Raw genomic sequence first — 14,738 nt, 5'->3', positions numbered from 1 at the left:
TTTATTCTGTTATTATTCCGCACTGCGGGTCGAGGTATACGGGTTATGCTAGAAGTTTGATTGTCGTAGATGTGAGATCTCGTGATTTTTTCTGACAGGACCCTCTGGGCGTGGTAATTTAGTGATACTATCTACGCCTGCAGGTGGGCCCCACCCCACCGAACCAGAACGACACCGTAATTCACCTACTACTTTGATGACTAGCTCCATGCACCACCGGAGGGTCCTTCGATGCTGTCCTCACTTTCACGCACCACGGAAAACTTCGAGGTCACCCATCTCGGATTTCTCCAAGCCCAGACGCTTAACTTTGAGTTCTTAAGTTCGGGGCCTTAAAGAAGGCGCGCCTTAGTGATACGGATAGTATCATCTAACCTTTTAAGTCATACTTAACAGGAATCTCGGAACTGTGGTATTACAATCACCCCGGCTTAAAGACACAACGTCCTCGCTGTAACCACAAATCACACCACAAACAAATCCCGGAATCTCCCTCGCTGTGGTACCTGAGTGGTCCACCACAGGCACTCACCAGCCGCAAGGTCGCCCGATACCATCTCAGCCCCGCCCAGTGGGCCCCACCCGGACAGACCGGGAGCGACACGAATTACCTATCGGTTTGATGACTAGCTCCATGCATCACCGAGGTCCTTTATGGCCATGTCCTCACTGCACGCACCTCGGAAAACTTCCGGAGGTCACCCATCCTCGATTTCTCCAAGCCACTAGCTTGGAGTTCTTAAGTTGGGCTTCGAAAAGGAAGGTGCACCTTAGTGATATAGATAGTATCATCTAACCTTTAAGTCATACTTAACGGAATCTCGTAACTGTGGCGGTATTACACGGACTCTACGCCGACTTTAAGCGATAACCTGTCAGCCTCACACTAAATGGAATGACGGACGCCTGCTCACTCCTTTGGGGTCAGGCGATAGCCCATATGGGGCCATCATGACCACCCAGACTTCCTCCTATGTGGTTAAGTCGGGCAAGAAGAATTCCGAGGATTTCTCGGTTAGTTACTTGACTTCGCTCGATACGCCACTTAAGTAAAGTGTTGTTCGATGCCATAACTTTTGCACCATTCTTCGAAAGCTTCCGGAATCACATCACCCGTTATCGAGATATGGCGTGAGGAATGCCGAACGATGATTATATCTTGCCGGATAAACCTTTTGACCATCGCACTGATCTTGGCGTTGGCTCGTGCCACCCATTTGGAAAGTAGTTAAATAGCCACTAGTAGAAACTTCCGATCGGTGCACGGACCCTCGATATCCATTCCCAGTCAGACAGACAGGACACTATAGATGCTTTCATCTCCTCCGCCGGTCAGTGGGAGACGTTGTGGTACTCTCCGGGAGGCGCACGATGGTCCGAGCTGCCCCGCTTTGGTGGTTGGGCTGTACCGGCCAAAGAAGATCTTCCTGGCGATCGCCACTTGATGTCCTCCGCACGATCCTGGGTGCACTTCTGGAGGATGTCCGAGCTCATACACTTCAAAGTGGGCGGGAGAAAGCCTTCTTGTAGAGTTGGTCTCGAATGAGTGTGAACCGACCGGCTCTCCTCCTCAATAGTTGGGCTTCCTCCCGATCGGACGGTTATGCGAGCGAAACTCTATGATGGTTGTCCTCTAATCGCTCGAATCGAGGCTCCATCGTCAAGCCAATGTGTGCCACCAAGATACTTGCTCAATTGGCTTTTCGGATGATGACCGTGATATTGAACTTGCAGCTTGCTAATCCATCACCTTTGGTTCTCGCCGGTATCTTACGGATAATGACTTCAAGGCCTCGGTGGCAGAGCTTAAATGAGCATTGTTAATCTCAAAGTGCCCGAGCCATGGGCATGCCACCGGGAGTCTCAATGGAGGTCACCCGACCGGCCTACATGTCTGCTGCTCGGTTTACATGAGGGCTTCATACTCCGCTTCATTATTTGTGGCTCTGTAGCCCAGCCGGACGGATAGGTGCATCCGTTCTTCTTGGGGAGAGAGTAATAGCACACCAATCTCGCTCCCGAGCCGAGTGGACGATCCATCCACAAATATTTTCCACATAGCTTTGGGCTCGGGATTTTACACTTCGGTAACAAAATCTGCTAAGGATTTCGCCTTTATCGCCGAACGGGGTTGATACTGAATGTCAAATTCACTTAACTCTGTTGTCCATTTGATGAGCTATCCGGATGCTTCTGGGTTCAGTAGCACTCTTCCCAATGGGCTATTTGTCCGGACGATGATTGTATGTGCTAGGAAATAAGGACGAAGTCTCCAAGCAGCGAGGACCAAAGCAAAAGCCAGCTTCTCGAGCCCAGTGTAGCGAGATTCAGCATCTTTTAGAATATGGCTCAAGAAGTACACGGGTTGTTCTTCACCGCTCGTCCTCACTAATGCCGAGCCTACTGCCTGCTCGGTTGAAGATAAATAAATACAGAGCGGCTCACCTACAGCTGGCTTGGCTAGCACGGGCAAGGAGTTCAGGTATGTCTTCAGCTCCTCAAACGCCTGATCGCATTCCTCGTCCCAATGAAACTTAGTAACTTTGCGTAGGATCTTGAAAAAAGGGAGACTCCGATCGACAGTCTTAGAGATGAATCTTGACAATGCAGTTATCCGCCCGGTCAGGCGATGTACTTCCCTCAGATTTCTTGGGGGCGCCATATCTTGCAACGCTTTTACCTTGCTGGGATTTGCCTCTATGCCCCGCTCGATCACTATATAGCCCAAGAAACGCCCGCCTTTTGCTCCGAAAACACATTTCTGAGGGTTCAGCTTGACTTCATACTTCCTCAGCGTTCCTCATGTCCGTAAAAGATCGCTTGGACGACTTGATGAGAATATCATCCACGCACACTCTAAATTAAGGCCGATCCGCCTCCTCGAATACCTTATCTTATTGCTGTAGGTTGCTCCTGCTGATCCTAACGGCATTACATCAGAACAAAGAAGTGTCGCTTGCCAGACGGCCGACCTTCTTGATCTTGAGAGCTAAGACCGATGGTAGCCCGATAGGCATCTAGCATGCATATCAACTCGCACCCTACCGTGGAGTCCACCGATTGATCAATCCGAGAGAGGTAGAAAACCTTTGGGCATGCTTTGTTGAGATCCCAAATCGATGCAAACCCTCCACTTGTTGCCCTATTGAGACTAGCACTATTTGCGAGCCGCGAACTAGACCTCCTTTATATGGTCGGCCTCAGAGCTTCTCGACCTCCATTGGACGATGGTGTTTTGCTCAGCAAAGTCCCTCTCTTCCTTTGCTTCACGAGTCCGGTGGGACATGAAGCTCATCTTTGGCTAATACTTAAATTCCAGCTCGTGCGTCGATCAAACGAAGACGTGCAGCTCGAGACATTTGATCACCTCCTTTTTCTGGCCTCCAAATCGACCGCAATGAATGTGGTGGCCTCCGATCGGTCAGGTCACCTCCACTTTTCTTCATAAACCAAAGAGGGTGGTTTTTCGGTTATATGCTCACCTCGATCCGTGGCGTCTTCCGAGGAATTAGCTTCACTTTCGACGTAGCATCGCCGAGCCGCCACCGGGTCTCGCGCACTTCTCCAACTTTATCTTCAACCGAACTTAATTTTCTACTTACTGCCCAGGATAACATTGTATGTTGAAGGAGAGTCGATACCACGACGGGCCTTTTTGAGCGGCTCTTCTCTCAATGAATAGCTAGTTGGCTAGTCGGACTCCAGAGAACTCAGTGCGTTTCGTGAAACCCGCAGGGTGTCACAGGCAACTCACCGACGATTTGCTTGGTCGAAAGCCTTTTAAATATAATATTTAACTGCTCATCGATGAAATGTGGTGAATAGTATAGATTATTACCGCTTGATGATGAGGGTGTCATGTGGCACTGACTCCCTCAAGGTCCCCGGCCCAAGCCGATTTCGCCCACCGCCTGCTTCGACCGCAACCGACCGCATGGATCTTGAGTCGCTGACACTCGCCTTCCTCCTGTCGGCCTCGCCAGCCGATGATGTTGATTTCGTCCCGGACGTGTTGCTTCTATTTTCCTCCGTGCGGATGAGGTCGCCTAGATCGCGGATTGTCCTCGTGCCTCGAGGATGATACCGCCGAGACTTTCCGATATCCTCATGATCGGCTTCATGGTGTCACCGCTGTTGGATGATGGCGATCGATCGCACACCACTCCGGGAGTGGTGGGTGATCGGGGAAGGCTTCAATCTAGTGTTAGTATGGAACGAGCAAAAACATGGGGTCCATACCTTCTTTTTGGTTTGGTCTGGGCCACCTCTTGGATGGCGTGGGACCTTGCGTGGAGGGCGGACTGCTTCGCGGTCATGTCCTCCGTGGCTAGTGAGCTGCTTGGCGATGGCTAGCCACCCGCTTGGAGCTTTCTTCTGGTCACCGTTTCTTCCATTAATGTACCTATTGCCCGGTAACATAACATATGATCATAGTCTCGTATGGCTTTCAAATAAGTGAACGGAAGAAGTCACCGCCCACAAGGCCTTGTGCGAACGCATTCATCATTGTTTGTAGGGTGGCGGTTGGAATATCCATGGCCACCCAAATGAATCGTTGGATGTAAGCTCTGAGCGACTCGGGCTCTTGCTTGATGGCAAATAGACCGACACTAGTCTTCCGTAACCCCGATCGCCGCGAAATGATGGAGAAAAGCGATGCGGAACTCTTTAAAGCCGGTGATGGATCCGTCCGAACCGCACCTACGGATCCACGAGGGTGGTGGTGTTAGTGCAACCTTAGGTCAAGGTCGACTGAGTTGAATTTCCCGACTTTAGGACCCGTTATATTGATGTTCAATGATAAAAGTTGTATCTTGATGTTTGACAAGAATACAAACTTGGGAGATTGTGGAGTGCAACCTTGGTCGAATCTGCCCCTGTAGTTGATTTGATTCTAAAAGTCCAAGCATGGAGACAGACTTAGGAAAGTCTAAGCAGGAGCTTGGCACGAAAAGTCCAAGTAGGAGACTTGGCATGGAAAGTCCAAGCACGGAGCTTAGCACGGAAAAGTCCAAGTATGGAACTTGGCATGGAAAAGTCCAAGCGAGCTTGGCGGGAGTAGTCCAAGCATGGAAGCTTGGCATGGGAAGCCTGGAGAGGACTCGGTGAGCTCGCCTCCTGACTAGACTGAGAGGGCTCGGGAGCTCGCTCCTCCGGACCGAACAAGTCGAGAGGGCTCAGAGCCGTTCTACAGACTAGGCCGAGAGGCCCGGAGCTCTCGCTCTCCGGACCTGACGTGGAAGTCGGAGAGGGTCTCTGTAGCCCGTTCTCCTGACTAGGCCGAGAGGGCCTGGAGCCTGCTCGACTAGGCCGAGAGGCCTGAGCCTGCCTCGACCGACGTGGAAGCCGGAGAGGGCCTCTGCAGCCTGACTAAGTCGAGAGGGCTCGGGGCTCGGACCGCACGCAGTCGGAGAGGGCTCAGCTCGCTCTCCTGACCAGGTCAGAGGGCCTCAGAGCCGCTCGACCGATTGTCGGAGAGGGCTGAGCTCGTTCTCCGCCGAGGGGCCTGTAGCTCGCTCTGGACCTGACATGGGAAGTCGGAGAGGTAGCTCGCTCCGGACTAGGTCCGAGAGGGCTCGGTAGCTCGCTCGTGACCAAGTAGGGTTTAGATCGAGAGCACTAAACACGGATCGGTCCGTGACCGATCCAGTGATACTTGGTTGTGATCGGTCCGGTGACCGATCAAGAACTAAACATGTGTTTCATGCAATTACACGATCAGGCACCAAAGAATCATTCTGAAAGAAGATAGGGAGAAGAAGAGGGGATCCATGGACGATCCATCGAGTCCGATCGGTCCACAAACCGATCGTAACTCTCTGGACCGATCAGAGTGCCCGATCGGTCTAGGTCTCAGCATACACACGGCTAGTTTATGTGTCTTCTTCGGCAGTTATATAACAGGTCGAGGGCTACAGGAGTCTGTTGCTACAATGCTTGGTTCTTGTTCCTCACTCTTGCGATCGAAGCTTTGTGTGAGCTTCCTTTGGTTTCTGATCGATTGCATCATGAAGTTGTTGCTTCATCGAACTCCATCGACAAGAAGGCAAGCAAAGTGTTGTTACATTCATATTCTTCTTGTTTTCTTGCTCATCTTGTACTACTTTATTGCTGTTGCAAAAGAGTCTGTGGCGAGGTTTCTCCACCCAGAAGGAGTTCATATTAGCCGTTATCCGGGGTCTCGTCCACGACGGATTGATAGGCTTCGTCCACCTTACGAGGAGTAGGAGTATCATCTCCGAACTCGTTACATCATCGTGTTTGAGGTTTGATCTTCTCCACTTTCGTTTCTACATTATATTTAAATAAAATTGTAGGAAGAAACGATAATTTGAGGTCGGTTATTCACACCCCCCTCTCTAGCCGCATCCGAAGGTCCTAACAAGTGGTATCAGAGCAAGGTTGCTCTTCGTCGGATTAACACCCGGGGGAGCACAAGCTAGAGAATGGATCTACTTGGAGAAGACATCACGATTCCACCCTTCTACGATCGCGACGACTTCGCGTATTGGAAGGTAAGAATGAAGTATTTTCTTATGACTAACCTAGTGAATTGGAATTGTGTACGAGTAGGTTTTACTCCTCCGGTGGATAAAAAGGGAGAACCTCTCGAGAAGAAGAAGTGGACGAAGGAACAAATCCACCAATCCACAATCAACGATGAGGTAACGAAAATCCTTGAATTTTCATTACCTAATGATATCTTGTGTAAGATAGGTGGATACAACGATGCCAAGGAGTTGTGGAATAACTTGGCTAAGTTTCATGAGGAGAGCTCCAATTCAAGTCATGAAGAGGAGTCAAGTGAGCCAAGTAGCTCACATCATGGAGGTATGGAATTAGAAGTTGAGGGCTACTCAACATCTAAGGAAGAAGAGGAGAAGAGTTCTTCATCAAGATTGGTGCAAGAAGAAGCCTCTACCTCCGGAAGGGATGAAGAAGAGAGCGTATATCCATCCTCAACCCTAGGTAACTCAAGCAACTTAATTTCAAATAAATTACATATAATGTGCTTTGAGTGTAGGGAATATGGGCATTACAAGAGTAAATGTCCAAAGAGGATTAGGAAGACTCCACCGGCGCCAAAGGTCAAGGAAGCCGGAGTCCCGATACGCAAGGGCAAGGAGCGCGTGGTGTGTTTCCAATGCAAGCAAAGGGGACACTATAGGAGCCAATGTCCGAGGGAGAGGCAACCTCACAAGGACAAGAGACCAAGCACATCTATGGGGGGAGCTAAGGCAAACCCTAAGGTATCTTTTAAGGCACATTATTGCAATTCTAATAAGAAACATGCTAGTAGCTTTATTGCAATTGCCAATGATGATAAGCATGATAACTATAGAAACCGATTCATGTGCTTAGGTGCCAAACATGTTAGTCTAGATAAGGACAATACTAGAAGTACCAACCCTAGAATTAATTCATCTAAGGTTAAGGAAAACCTAGATAGGAATCCCAAAACAACTAGACATATGCCTAGGAATACCTCAAAGAAAAATGAAAAATTAAAACTTGAGGTATTAGAAAAGGAAAATCAAGTCTTGAGGTCAAGACTTGACAATTTAGAAAAGGCCCTTAAGAATTTAGAGAAGTCAACTCTAGGGTCTAAGGGTCAAAAACCAAAGCCCAAGGACATGAGAGGTTTGTGTCACAAACCTAAGTCTCAAGTGGTCAAGCCCACTTACCATAATGTTCCATTCGATTATGGAACAAGACCTAGGGCTAGGAAGACCATCACCAAGGTCACAAGGGGAGTCACCCCTAGAGTTGATCTTGATGAGTCTCAAATGACCAAGGCTTTAAAGCCTAGGAGGGTCATTAGGAGGGTTGCTAGGGAAGTCATCCCTAGTGAATATTTAGTGAACCCAATGAGCTCTGATCGGTAGTGGGTCCTAGGGCCCCTTCTCACCCCAAGTGGAAGTCAGAGAGTGTGGCCCGACCGGACGGACGGCCATAGATGGCCGGTCCGCGGACTGCCGGCCGGCCGATGGAATCGAGTACCCGGAAGGGTCCGGCCGGTTTGCACTTATAGTTGGTAGGCACCCTGTCAAATCGGGGTTCCGACGCTCAGTTAAAAAGGTCATGGGCCGAGCTGACCTTTTGACCGATCACAGTCATAAAGCACCCCTGTTTGTTAGTCTCCACAAAGCACAAGTAAACCACTGCGGATGTCCGGTCGGATGTTTAGGTATCTTTCCGCTCGGACTACAAGTTTGGAGCAAAGGAAAGGGCCAGAGGATTTCTTTCTCCGACAACCTGAGGTTTCACGTGTGTGTCATGCTCCAAATCTTGTGACAGGGATTCTCATTGTCCCATCGAGGGCATGCTCCGATCAGAGGCGATATGGGTCGTAAACTTTCCAGCGCACAGACTCTAGGAAAGGACAGGTAAGCTCGACACCAGCATACCTAGGATAGGACCGGGACACTTATGCACCTTGGTACGCTGCGTGCCCAAACCTTTCACAGCCTATATAAAGAACCTGTGTTCATCGGCTGGGATGCCGTATGTACTCTGAGACTCGGAGCCACCTTGTTCATCGTGATTTACCCGACTTGAGCGCCTGAGGGTCGTCACTGGAATCCTCTCCCGCTCGACTTCCGCTGCGTGATAGCCGAGCATCTCGACACTAGTTGAGACCCACATCAGCGAGCCTTGAGCGCCACGCGCCAGCTGGCCGCTGACGTCCGGTTCGGACGGGATCACGTCCGTGTGGGAACGCTCGCATCCGAGCAGAGACAATGGACGAGGGACCGGCACGGCTGCACGCTTAGAGGGAACTACGGCCTCTGCCGAGATAAGGGCAAACTCGTGGAGCAAAGCAAAGCATCCGCCGAGCGGGGAGCAACAGCAACGTCCGTGCTGGCGGGGCCGAGCTAAGCACCTCCAGCCACCGTCGCATTCCACGGCCTTTATTTCGCACTCGAGCACGCCACCCAAGAGATATAGGATCTTCCTCGATGAAATGCCAAGGCGATGACAGAAGGGGAAAGCTCCGACGGACTCATCTCCCGAGCGACCAACCGCCAATTTTCTAAGCCATTCTCGCGAGATCCTTCCGCCTAAGCACCACGTGCCCCTACGATCGGGCGAGTATAATGGAACAACGGACCGGATGATCATTTGGGTAAGTTTGATAATACCGCCACGCCCACCAATACATCGATGGAGTGAAGTGCCAGTCTTCCTTACCACGCCTCGGGATCGGCCCATCGGTGGTTTCGGAGATTGCCATCACAAGCTTCAAGGACTTCCGAAGGCCTTCCTCCACCACTTCGCCAAAGCAATGCATCGTGCGCTAGCTTGTTCGCCATCAAGAAGAACCAAAGAATCGCTCGAGCTTACATCCAGATTCAACCAAGTGGCGATGGACATCCCAATGCCACATCGGAAACGATGATGAACGCCTACACAAGGCCTTGTTGATGGGGACTTCTTCGGTCGCTCATCCGAAAGCCGCCCGAGACTATGATCACATGCTACATCGGCCAACGAATACATAAGAAGCGCAAGCCGCCGGAAAAAAGAAGCTCCAACCGAACGTGCACTTGTTCATGCCGAGCGGAAGCAGCACTCCGCTCAGAACCACCCAGAGGACCAAGGGTGAAGCAATTCCCACACCAGATCGCACGTCAAGAAGTGGCGCCGCTCTACCCAAGCCAAAGAAGAGGTGGACCCCAATGTTCTGCAAATTCCACCAAACGGATACGCACAACACGAGGGATTGCCGAAGTCTTGTGTCCAATCCTGTTCCCCGGAGAACCAACGACGGTCTCCTCCCTCAACACGAGGCAAAGGACCTGAAGCCGACCGGACCCGCATAGAGAGGCGACATCACCATACGTCCGATCAAGATAGATCCCAAGACAGAAAGTCACGGACGTCTAGGAACGGTCCCGACCATCCACTGGAGGAAGAAAACAGAGCAATACTTCCGGGCGAATCAACGTTATTGTGGGCCGACCGAGGAGACTCCAACCGAGCAAGAAAGGCAGGCGTTCGCCAACTGCAGATCCATACTGGCTTATCAGTAGCCAAGAGCGGCAAGTGGACCGGAAATCACTTTGCCCGAGACTTGAAGGAGTAGAAGTACTTACACGCCATTAAAGCTAATAGCAAATTACACCATTCATCGATATTTGTTGACACAGGAGCTCGGTCAACATACTATTCAAGAAGGCGCTCGATCACCTAGCAAATTGATCGAGCCGAGCTGCTTCCAATGACGACCCCGCCTACTTTACGGCAATGAAGTTCAAATGGTTACAAATCCGGCCACACCACTGGAGAAGAGCCGCCAGAGGACCAGACAACAAACTCGTGGTGGTTGACTCTCCCTCATCCTACAACGTCATTTTGGGATGACCAGCGCTCAGCGAGTTCAACCTTCCACCAAAGATAAAATTTCCGTGGAGGACAAGGTTGGAGAAGTACGGGAGATCAACTAGCCGCTCGGCGTTGCTATATAGAGATGATCCGAGCAGCTTCTTCCGAAGGTCCCTCGAATCGAGGTACACGCCATAACCGAGAAACCTCCTGCTTAATTTATGATGAAAAGGAGAAAGTTCAGATCCATCCGACCCGATCGGAGGCCACCACTTTCATCGCCTCAGATCTAGAGGAAAAACAGAAGAAGAAGCTAATGCCTCCAGAAAATCATGATGTCTTTGTTTGGTCGACACACGAGTTGCCCGGAATTTCGCCTAGCCTAGCTCAACATGAGTTGCATGTCCGACCTGACGCTCGGCCAGTAAAGCGAAAAAAAGAGATTTTAGCGCCGAGCGTAATGCCATAATCCGGCGGAAGTAGAGAACTCGAGGTGCAGTTCCCGAGCTGGCTAGCCAACGTGGTATCGGTCTCCAAGCCGAGCGGCAAGTGGCGAGTTTGTATTGACTTTCGGGACTTAAACAAAGCATGTCCCAAAGATTTTTATCCTCGCCCCATTCTACGGCCGACTGTGAGTTAATTAGCATGCTCGACGCCTACAGGGCTATCACTGTGCCGCCCGCGAAGATCAAGAAAAGGTGAGCTTCAGAACTGGCATATATTGCTACAATGTGATGCCGCTCGATTGAAGAATGCCGGGCCACCTATCAACGCTTGATGAACAAGGTATTCAAGGAGCAGATCGGACGGAAGTTTACGTGGACGACATTCTTATCAAATCCGTCCGAGCGCCGATCTTTTCAAGGATATGGAAGAAACCTTCCAACACGCAAATACGGAGTCAAGCTAAATCCCTAAATGCCTGCTCGAGCTAAAGGAGGGCGTTCTTGGGGTATATAGTGACCGAGCGGGATCAAGCAAATCCCAACAAGGTGAAAGCTCGCAAGACATGCTTCCTCCCGTAAACACAAGGGAAGTGCAACGGTTGACCGGTCGGATAACCGCTTTGTCCAGATTCATCTCCAAACCGCCGACGGAGCCCGCCATTCTTCAAGATCCTACGCAGAGCTACTAAGTTCCAACAGAATGTGACCGAGCATTTGAAGAGTTGAAGACATATCTTAATTCTCTGCCAGTATTAGCCAAGCCGGTCGGGGGTGAGTCACTTTATATGTATCTGTCGTCAACTGAGCATGCTGTAGGCTCAGCACTTGTGAGGGCGAACGGCAAGAGCAGCGTGTATTTTCCGAGCCATATTTTGAAAGATGCTGAATCTCGCTACACCGGGCTCGAGAAGTTGGCCTTTGCATTGGTTCTAGCCGCTCGGCGCCTTCGACCGTATTTCTTGGCCCACACAATCATTGTCCGGACGAACAGTCCACTCGGAAGAGTCCTGTTGAATCCAGAAGCGTCCGGACGGCTTATCAAGTGGACGACAGAATTAAGCGAGTTTGACATCCAGTACCAGCCCCGCTCGGCGATTAAAGCCCAATCCTTGGCTGATTTTGTGACCGAAGTGCAGAGGCCCGAGCCGGAAGCTTATGTGGATGGGTCTTCCACTCGACTCGGAAGCGGGATTGGGATATTACTTATCTCACCGCAAGAAGAAAAGATGCACCTATCCGTCCGGCTGGACTACAAGGCCACCAACAATGAGGCAGAGTATGAGGCCCTTATAGCCGGATTACAGGCGGCACGACATGTGGGGGCCGGTCGGGTAACTCTCTATTCGGATTCACAGTTGGCCGCTCAGCAACTTTCCGGCACCTTTGAAATCAACTGTGTTCGGCTTAAACTCTACGCTGAGGCCTTTGAAAAACTCAAAGCTACTTTCCGAGAAGTGCTTATCCAGAAGATTCCCCGAACGGAGAACCAGGCGGCCGATGAGTTGGCCAAACTCGCGAGCTCAATAACGCCGGTCGCCATTCAGCAGCCAATTGAAAAAACGCTGATGGTGGCGCATGTCGACCGGATGCAAGGCCTCGCGTTTCCAAGTGACTGGAGGACACCTATTATAGAATTCCTCCGTTCGGGCACCACACCATCCGATGAATATGCAGCCGGGCGCCTCGGAAGAAGAGCCGGTCGGTTTACACTAAAGCTTTCTCGCGTCCTCTGCTAAAATGTGTGAGCTCGGAGGACTCAGCTTACATCCTCCAGGAAGTACATCAAGGATCATGTGGAGGTCATCCGGGCGGACGCTCGTTAGCCAAGAAGATCCTCTTGGCCGGATACTTTTGGCCAACTTTACAAGCAGATGCCGCTCGGACAGTATCTACATGCCTTTCATGCCAGAAGTATCACAACTTCTCCCACCGACCGGCAGAGGAGATGAAGGCATCAACCATCTCATGTCCGTTCGATCAGTGGGGAATGGATATTGTGGGTCCATTTCCGATGGCGACCGGGCAGAGGAAATTTTTACTAGTGGCGGTAGATTATTTCTCCAAGTGGGTGGAGGCCGAGCCGCTGGCAAAGATCACTGAGCAAATGGTTAAAAAATTCATCTGGCAGCACATCATTTGTCGGTTCGGCATCCCTCGCCGACTGGTGTCCGACAACGGGCGGCAGTTCACAGGGAAGATGTTGGAGGATTGGTGCCAAAGCTACGGCATCGAGCAACATTTCACGTCCGTGGCCTATCCTCGAGCAACGGCTGGTCAAGTCGCCAACCGGAAATTCTTCAGATTCTGCTCGGCCGACCATTTGGGAGGGAGTTGGCGGATGAAGTGCCGAGCGCTCTTGTGGCTATCCGAACGACGCCAAAAGAAGGGACGGGAGTCACACCCCCTGGTAGTGAGGCCATCATACCGGTCGAAGTCGGCGTTGAGTCAGCCAGGATCCAGAGCTATGATGATGACAACACCGAACGAAGAAACATGGAGCTGGACTTGGTAGAAGAGGAAAGGGCAAAGGCGTCCGTTCGGCTGATGGCATACCGTCAGCTGATGAAGCAAAACTACAACCGGCGCGTAATTCCCAGATCGTTCCAAGTCGGCGATCTTGTCTGGAAGAAAGTCAAGCCGGTCGGCGACGTCGGCAAGCTTGAAGCGCCATGGGCAGGCCCTTTCAAAATCATCGAGAAGCTCCGCTCGGGCGCGTATTATCTGGAGGATGAAGACGGACGGCAGCTAGATAGACCGTGGAGCGCGAACCACCTCCAGCCTTACCGGGCAGGGTGAAAGGTGTATCACTGTAAATCACCCTGTGTATTTCATTTTTCGACTAAATACTTGAAATGCAGAGATGAAAAGTCAAAGGAGCGAATATAAGGCATTATCATCGTAGCGCGAAGGCCCCCAGGCCGATCGGCCGGGAGGTTTATGTGGTTAGACTTGTAAGCAAATAACCCGTGCCGTTCGGCCGGAATTAAATTGGTCAAGCCAAACGCTCGAAGATCGAGGCCCCGTGCCCTTCGGACGGAGGTATATTATCCGAGCCAAAATACTCGATGAAGTAGATCCTGAGCCGTGCGGCCAGGAGGGCATTATCCAAGCTGGGGGAAAGGCGAAGAGCAACTCCGAACGGAAGTGTCAAAATTAGCCTTGACGGCCGTCTAGCCCAGACGTTAAACCGCAGAGCCGCGCCGACCGGCTATAAATATCCGCGCCGACGAGCACCGTCGTTAAACATCAAGAGACGAGCCGCGTCTATAAACCCTCCGAGAGGAAGACCGACGAGCACCGTCGTTAAGATCAAGAGACGAGCAGGCGTCTATAAACCCTCCGGCGAAGACCGACGAGCACCGTCGTTAAAGATCAAGAGACGAGCCGGCTCTATAAACCCCCGAACGGAAGACCGACGTTAAAGATCAAGAGACGAGCCGGCCTATATAACCCTCCGAGCGGAATACCGACGAGCACCGTCGTTAAAGATCAAGAGACGAGCCGCCGTCTATAAACCCTCCGAGCGACCGACGAGCACCGTCGTTAAAGATCAAGAGACGAGCCGCGGCTATAAACCCTCCGAGCGGAAGACCGACGAGCACCGTCGTTATCAAGAGACGAGCCGGCCGCTATAAACCCTCCGAGCGGAAGACCGACGAGCACCGTCGTTAAAGATCAAGAGACGAGCCGGCGTCTATAAACGTCCGAGCGGAAGACCGTCGAGCTCCGACGTTAAATATCGAGAGACGAGCCGGCGTCTATAAACTGCCGAGCGGAAGACCGTCGAGCTCCGACGTTAAATATCGAGAGACGAGCCGGCGTCTGTAAACCCTCCGAGCGGAATACCGACGAGCTCCGTCGTTAAAGATCGAGAGCCGCGCCGACCGGCTATAAATATCCGCGCCGACGAGCTCCGTCGTTAAAGATCGAGAGCCGCGCCGACCGGCTATAAATATCCGCGCCGAC

The sequence above is a fragment of the Zingiber officinale genome, chromosome 10B, assembly GCF_018446385.1.
Source record: "Zingiber officinale cultivar Zhangliang chromosome 10B, Zo_v1.1, whole genome shotgun sequence".
Classification (NCBI taxonomy): Eukaryota; Viridiplantae; Streptophyta; class Magnoliopsida; order Zingiberales; family Zingiberaceae; genus Zingiber; species Zingiber officinale.
This window is presented reverse-complemented; position numbering follows the sequence as displayed.